The following is an 8,304-nucleotide window of genomic DNA, read 5'->3' on the forward strand; positions in this document are numbered from 1 at the left end:
GGTGATGAATCTATTGCTGACATCAATACTTCAAAATTTATGGCACAATCTAAAACCACTACCATTGATGGAGATAAAAACACCAATCAACTTCTACAAATATTTTCTTTCCCTGATGAAATAGAAACCTCAATGTTAAAAGATTGGTCAATGAAAAAGTTAAAAATCAGCTTCTAAGAGAAGAAGATGAGCCATAGAACCTTGATTCTTTATCATGCATGCCAAATTTTACATTTCATGAAAGATATCTTGGACAAGAAATGATGATTCAAAAGGGGATAGATATCATTGAACTTATTGAAGATGAAATATATATGGATATCATGAAAATTTACTCTAATCCAATGGAATTGAAATTAAAAACCTATGGATCATTCAAAGTTCAAAGAAATCCTTTTTTTGAGAATTTTCATCAAATAGGAAACCCTATGCCAAAGAACTTCTATGGGAAGAACAAGTTAGCAGTGGATCACATGGAGGAATTTGATGAATGAAATTCATATGATGTATTTACTCCAAGCTTGTGCTTGAAATCATTAGATGGTTGGTTTGCATTATTTTAGCAATTCAGAGAACAATACCGAAAGAAAGAAATAGTGGTATAGTAAACACATAATAAACAATTTCAAGAAGTCAAATCATTTATAATATTAAATAAAATTTCATACAATTGTAGATAATCTCATAAGTGAGATGTATGCCAACAAATCAATCAAATTTGGACAAAACCACAGAGGATTTGTGTGTCTGAGCTCATAAATGTTGGGCTATCCTGTGAATGAGATGTATGCCCATGAACTCTAGGAATTGGGCAATCCCATGGTTGAGATGTCTACCCATGAACTTTGTATATAAGATCTGATATAAATTGGCAATCTCAACAAATGAGTTGTATCTACCTATTCTTCTGTTCTCTTTGAATTCAACTTCAGCCTCTTTATACATCTTTATGGAAGTTGAAAGTTCACTTTATCTACATCTTCATTAGAAATCGAATGAACAATTCCAAATTGAAAAGTCATTAATATAATTGATTTAATATAATATTCATGTTCAATTTTGATCATTCCTCCCCTCTTACAAGGCAATGGCCCCATTGTCTTATCACCTTCTCTAGTTATTTTTCAAAGCAGCACATCCAACATAGATGATAACAAGCAATATGAAAACAACAATATTTAGGACGAACAACTTATGCCAATTACACTTCAAATCAGCCAAAACACCATCTTTGCATGAACCACAATCATAGCATAATTATTCTTGGTCATTCCTCCATTGTGCACAGTTGGGATCTGTGTATGAAAATGTCCCACTCGAGACTGTTGCATTTACATAGCTATATGCACATGAAATCAGTGATTTCCAATAGCCTGCCTAAATGGGATTCTAATCTTGTTGATAAAATGAGACAGTGTCCATATACATCATCTTCTCATTGAGTTTCTTACACACACGACATCTCAAAGACATAAACTGATATTATACCAGCTACCAGAATCCCTAATGTGGGCCTGCGTCCACTGAGAGAAATCATCAAACTGGTACTCACTAAAGCAAGTTTTCATATCCACACGGTCATGGCCCTTATCAGTGACCACAAAGATTGAAATGATGCATTCCAAGTAAGTAAGAATGAGGAGCAACATGAAGAAGAGGTACAACCAAAGCATATAAGTGGTAATGAATCAGGTGCCCATGAAGCCTGCCAATGAGAGCAACATAATGGCGGAGCTGATGGAAATGATAGGCCATTGCATAAAAATGAAGGCAATTTCCACTGTTCCGCATGGTGAGAAACTCTAATAAAATTGTGTACATGGGCGTGGAGAGCAATAATAGGCTTGTCATGAGCAAGTTTTTGAGAAAAATAATGAAGAAGATGTTGGCCATGGCCAGGCCTACACCAAATTTATATAACATCTGGATCCCTCCAGTTTTCGTAACCTCATTCAAGAGCTCACCGAGAACAATCTTGAACTCGATACATTCAACACATCGCTACCTTTGCTGCCTCTAAAGCTGAATTTGCATGGCCAATTATAGAAATTTGAATTGCTAAAATAATACAGATCAGTGGTATCAGAGCTAGTAAATGATCCAATCAAGGGATTTTTTGATAGAATAATATTCTTCTCCTTTGTGTTTATGGTGAACTACAACAAGATATTGAAGATGGCATACAACACAATATAGAGGATGAGAAAATTCTTATTCTAAGGGAATTTCTTGGGATAAAACTGGGCCATGTCGATTATGATGAACCTACATGAAGCAAAATATTCAAAACTGGTGCCATTTTTTCCTAAGCATATAATACTATAAAAAAGGCGATAAATGGAGGGAGCCATGGACAGCCATGATAGTAATCTGGATCTATTACTCTCCCTCAACAACCATGTCGATCAAGTCGCAGAGAGTCCCCATCCTTGTACCTCTGGTTACCTTTTATATGAAGACATGCCCAGGATTGGAAAGGCTCTAGACAAGCAGCCTTTAAAGATGTTAAGGGCACTATACATGAAGAATATGCCAAGCAAAAGACACCTACAACTTCCCGGCCCAGGAAAACACTCAACAACCACCCAAAATCCCATTTGAATAATGATATTGAATTTGAAAGATATTATGGCTTGTGGATAAGAAATAGAATGGTGTTGACAATGAACATGATCATTCATTTCTCTGACATCCTTCATTCTCTCACAGGCTATCAAAATCAGAATAATGGGTGATAACATTACAGGCTCCTGGGTGACGGTGTGCTAACAGAAAAAGGAAATCCTAAACTAAGTAATAATGGGAAGAAATTTTCTATTTGGAAACTATCATCTCTTGTGACATCATGAGATGAAGGGTCAGTACATCTCTAGGATACAACTGCTCACATTCCAAAGGTTTGATGGACCAAACAACATGTAGTCCCCAACATGGGTGTCTTCTTTTGCCCCAGTAATGACAAGATGATTATCAACATTGGTTTTGAAAGAAAGATGTACGTTTTTGATTTGTTGTCAAAAAAAAATGCTAGTACATTGTATTCCTTGTGAAAAGTACGTTTCACTTCCCTGGCCTTCACATACAATGGATTGGCACTTGCTGCATGAACATGCAGTGGCAATGTTGTGTTTCATGATGTCTTTGGTGTAGTTCATCCTTCAACTATTATTCATGCTTATTATTTTTTCAAGGATGTCACTAGCTTATCCCGAAAGCATTCAAATCCTAATCTTGTGGTATCAAAAAGCACAATTTCATAACAAGGGAAGGTGAGAAAGAAATCCTATATTGAAGATCTTGAGTCTAAACGTAAGATGGTGGAGAACTATCACAACCAATTTCAACATCCTGTTGCTTTCACTTGTACTAAAAGCATGGTTTTGCGAGATGAAATTCTTTGCATTAAGAGGCAGAAAGGTGGTAATGATGTGGTAGAGCCAATAGTGCCGAAGGATTCCCTACCGTTGAAACCCTTATCTCATCATATCACCATAATGGTCACTGGTTGTGGTATCGACATCCACTACCTCGATTGGCTTTTGGCAACACTGATCCTTCTATTATCCAAAGATGCAGTGAATCCAAGAAGCACAAATAGCCCAACACACACCAAGAATGGATATTAATTTTCAACTTTCAGGGTCTTTATCAATTTAAATTTGAGGAGAGTTTTTAATCCTTTCCAAGAACTAGATTCAGAGCCTTCTCTTCATGTATTTAAATTTGAGGAGAGTTTTTAATCCTTTCCAAGAACTAGATTCAGAGCCTTCTCTTCATGTGGACATTGTTACTTCATTTGGAAGATGATGGGACAATGGGGCCCATTGTCTCATAAGAAAGGAGGAATGATCAGAAATGATTTGACATTTAAATAAATGAGTTTTTAATTAATACTTAATCAACTTTAATGACCTTTCAATTTTTGGTTGTCCATTCAATTTCTAATAGGAAGGTAAATCTAATAACTTTTCAACTTCTTGAAGATGTATAAAGAAGCTCAAGATAAAATGAACAAGGGGAGAAGAATAATATGGAGAGACAACTCGTTTGTTGAGATTGCCAATTTATATCAGATCCTATATACGATGTTCATGGGTAGACATCTCAACCATGGGATTGCCCAACTCCTATAAAGTTCATGGGCATACATCTCATTCACGGTATAGCCCAACTTTTATGAACTTGGAGACACAACTCCTACACTGGTTTGTCTAAATTTAATTGATTTGTAAGACTGATCTAAATTATTATAGCAATTTAGAGGACAATACCGAAAGAAATAAATAGTGGTATTGTAAACACATAATAAACAATATCAAGAACTCAAATCATTCATAATATTAAACAAAATTTCATACAATTGTGGACAATCTCATAGGTGAGATGTATGCCAGAAAATCAATCAAATTTGGACAAATCAGCCAAGGAGTTGCATGTTTGAGCTCATAAAAGTTGGGCTATCCTTTGAATGAGATGTATGCCCATGAACTCTATAGGAGTTGGGCAATCCTGTGGTTGAAATGTCTACTCATGAACTTTGTATACAAGATCCAATACAAATTGGCAATCTCAGTAAAACAAGTTGTCTCTCCATATTGTTCTCTTGTCTTTGAATTTGACTTCAGCCTCTTTATAAATCTTTATAGAAGTTGAAAGGTCACTTCATCTACATCTTTATTAGAAATTGAATGGACAATTCTAAATTGAAAATTCATTAATATAATTTGATTTAATATAATATCCATGTTCAATTTGGATCATTCCTCTCCTCTTAGGAGACAATGGGCCCCATTGTCTTATCACCTTCTCATGTTATTTCTCAAAGCACCACATCCAACATAGAAGATAACAAGCACTATGAAAATAACAATATTAAGGATGGACAACTTATGCTAGTTACGCTTCAAATCAGCCAAAACACCAGCTTTGCATGAACTACAATCATAGCATAATTTTTCTTGGTCATTGCTCCATTGTGCACATTTAGGATCTGTATATGAAAATGTCTCACTCAGGACTGTTGCATTTACGTAGCTATATACACAAGAAATCTGTGATTTGCAATAGCCTGCTTGAATGGGATTCAAATATTGTTGATAAAACTAGAGAGTGTCCATATACATCATCTTCTTGCTGAGCTTCTTACACACATGAGCATCTCAAAGACATGAACTATTATTATGCCAGCTACTAGAATCCCTGACGTGGCCCTACATCCACTTAGATAAATCATCAAACTAGTAATCACTAAAGTGATTTTTCACAACCGCATGGCCGTGGCCATTGTCAGTGACCACAAAGGTGAAAATGATGCATTCCAAGTAAGCAAGAATTAGGAGCAACATGAAGAAGAGGTACAGCCAGAGTATAGAAGTGACAATGAAGCAGGTGCCCATGAAGCCTGCCAATGAGAGTGGCCTAATAGCAGAGCTGATGGAAATGATAGGCCATTGCAAAAAAATGAACGCAATCGCCACTATTGCGCATGATGAGAAACTCTAATAAAATTGTGCAGATGGGCATGGAGAGCAATAACAGGCTTGTCGTGAGCAAGTCGTCGAGCAAAATAGTGAAGAAGATGTTGGCCATGGCCAAACCTACTCCAAAGTTTTATAACATCCATCCCTCCAATTTCTGTAACCTTGTTCAGGAGCTCACCGAGAACAATCTTGAACTCAGTACATTCAACACATCGCAACCTTTTCTACCTCTAAAGCTGAATATGAACGGCCAGTTATAGAAATTTTCAACACCACCGCTTAGTTCAGACACAACCTATGCGTTTCCCTTTCTGGATTCACTATTAAAGCTTGATCTATTGAAACTGTCACCTATGGATGGAAATTTCTTGCCATTAATGACGTCTCGGAAGATGGAATGGACATGGCTGAAGGAGAGATCACCTATAAGCCTTGAATATAGGGATCTGGCAGTGAGCCTTATTGAGAAGCAGAAAGAATAAGAGCATGTGAAGACTCCAATTTTTCCCAGGACATCCCACCAGGATTCAAACCTCCTGTTAGTTTGAGAAACGGTTGGGATTCACCTTCATATTTTCTCTACTGTCTGAGATGTGGAAAGTTGTCCCTGACCTTTGGGCTTTCCAGTTTGTGAACTTTGCAGGATTCGACCTCCAGACCATTTAGAAGGGAAATTCGTAGTAGGAAGGATGAAAATATGGTATATGTGGAGAGGAATTGAGAGAGATTCTGATAATTTTAGAAATCTGTTACAAGAAGCCTATGGGATGGAGGAGGAAGCTAAATTTGAAAGCTATAGCTACAAGAGGAACCTAACCTTAGCTCTGATACCACTAATCTGAATTAATTTAGCAATTCAGAGGACAATACTGAAAGAAAGAAATAGTGGTATTGTAAACACATAATAAGCAATATCTAGAACTCAAATCATTTATGATATTAAATAAAATTTAATACAATTGTGGGCAATCTTGTAACTAGTATACCAGCAAGTCAATCAAATTTGGACAAACCCACATAGGAGTTGTGTGTCTGAGCTCATAAAAGTTGGGCTATCCCATGAATGAGATGTATGCCCATGAACTCTATAGGAGTTGGGAAATCCCGTGGCTGAGATGTCTTCCCATGAACTTCATATACAAGATCTAATACAAATTGGCAATCTCAATGAATGAGCTGTCTCTCCATATTTTTCTCTTCTCTTTGAATTTGACTTTAGCCTCTTTATACATCTTTATGGAAGTTGAAAGGTCACTTTATCTATATCTTCATTAAAAATTGAACAGACAATTCCAAATTGAAAATTCATTAATGTAATTTGATTTAATATAATATCCATGTTCAATTTTGATCAATGGTAATTTCCTCTATGAAGAAAATGTTTACTTTAATCCTTTTTTCTTAGAGGAAGGAAATTTTATTGATGATTCTCAAGTTGGTATTCAAAGGCAAGGTTCAATGGTTATAACTTTGTAGGTTACTTCACTTCATAGATTGTATGAAGACAATCCAATACGAAGTTTGGTATCTTCTCATCTTAACCATTAGAAGACCCTTCAAATGGAAAAGTTTAATATTAATGTGATGAAAAATGAAGTTATGGCTTGCATAATTGAAGATGGTATTCATGTAACTCAAAAGTGCCTAAAAATTCAAGATGATCTTTTGGAAGATAAAGAAGAAGAAATGGATCATGAGAAGATTCAACATTACGTGGATGTGCATCCCAGTTGGAATAATTTTATAGAGGATTCAACCATGATCGTGCCCATGGGAAAGCAAGAGTTTCTAGTGTTAGAAACGAGTTCAAGACTTCATGATGATCAATCACTAGAAATTCAACTAGAGGGCTTGCCAAGTAGAGGAGAAAATTAGAGATGCATTCAAAAACTTGAGAGTCTTATACTTCAACTCTTTGAAAATGAAGTTATCAATGCCATGCCACAAGAAGCAGAGTTGATTTTGAAGTCTGAGATTTTTTATGAAGTCTAGTTATTTGGATATGCTCTTTCATCCATAGATGTAAGGCATGTTAGGAATCTCAGAGTCAGAATTCAAGGGGTACATTTACATTTGAAACCATGGAAGCTTAATAATTGTCACATGTTTGTATGCCATGATATTTATTTTTCCAAGCCAGTGAATGGATTTGCATGATTATACCTTGAGTCACTAGAGGTAGGGAAACCTACCTTGTATATAGTATAGTTAGGAGTTCATTTTTCTTTTAGTTGTCCTATTTTTTGTGTTCATCTCCTTTTTGCAAAGTGGTCCCTCATATGACTCTATACCCCAATGAATAAGGCATTTTTCTAGTTATTCTGGATTCAAGATTTATCCTTGTTAGTCCTTGTCCCCAGTTAGAGCTAGTTGTTACCCAGATATCAAAATTGCCTCAATTCCTACCTTATTAGTGCTATGGTTATTCTTCAAATATGTCTCCATTTTTAAGCATTAAAATGGTCACTTACTCTCAGAGTCTTTAAGAAACTATGCCCTTCAATATCTCCAGCCTATTTCTAGCTTTGTCCAACACTTTGAATTTTCAAAATCCAACTTCTGAGTCCAAAGTTATCATAGGTTAATGGAGAGACCCAAAAATACATAATTTCAATTTTATCATTAACTATTAACATCTCAAAAAGTTAATGATAAGTTTCAAATTACATATTTTGGAGGAGGTTAATCAACCTATCCAAAATTATGTATTCTCTCTTATCATTAACCTCTCAAAAGGTTAGGGTTCATGGGTAAAAACGCGTATTTGGAACCAAATAATTGACCATTAACCTCTTAAAAAGAGCTTAATGTTCAAGTTCAAAAT

At 35.7% G+C, this 8,304-nt stretch overlaps 2 pseudogenes; both read right to left on the reverse strand.

Moving 5' to 3' along the window:
* Positions 1 to 623: 623 nt before the first annotated feature.
* Positions 624 to 2,525, reverse strand: LOC149559699 (tetraspanin-4 pseudogene; annotated as a pseudogene).
* Positions 2,526 to 4,799: 2,274 nt separating this feature from the next.
* On the reverse strand, positions 4,800 to 5,526 carry LOC149559700 (tetraspanin-4 pseudogene; annotated as a pseudogene).
* Positions 5,527 to 8,304: the final 2,778 nt, after the last annotated feature.

This window comes from Cupressus sempervirens, chromosome 4, assembly GCF_028749045.1.
Source record: "Cupressus sempervirens isolate cs-2001-9-10 chromosome 4, ASM2874904v1, whole genome shotgun sequence".
Classification (NCBI taxonomy): domain Eukaryota; kingdom Viridiplantae; phylum Streptophyta; class Pinopsida; order Cupressales; family Cupressaceae; genus Cupressus; species Cupressus sempervirens.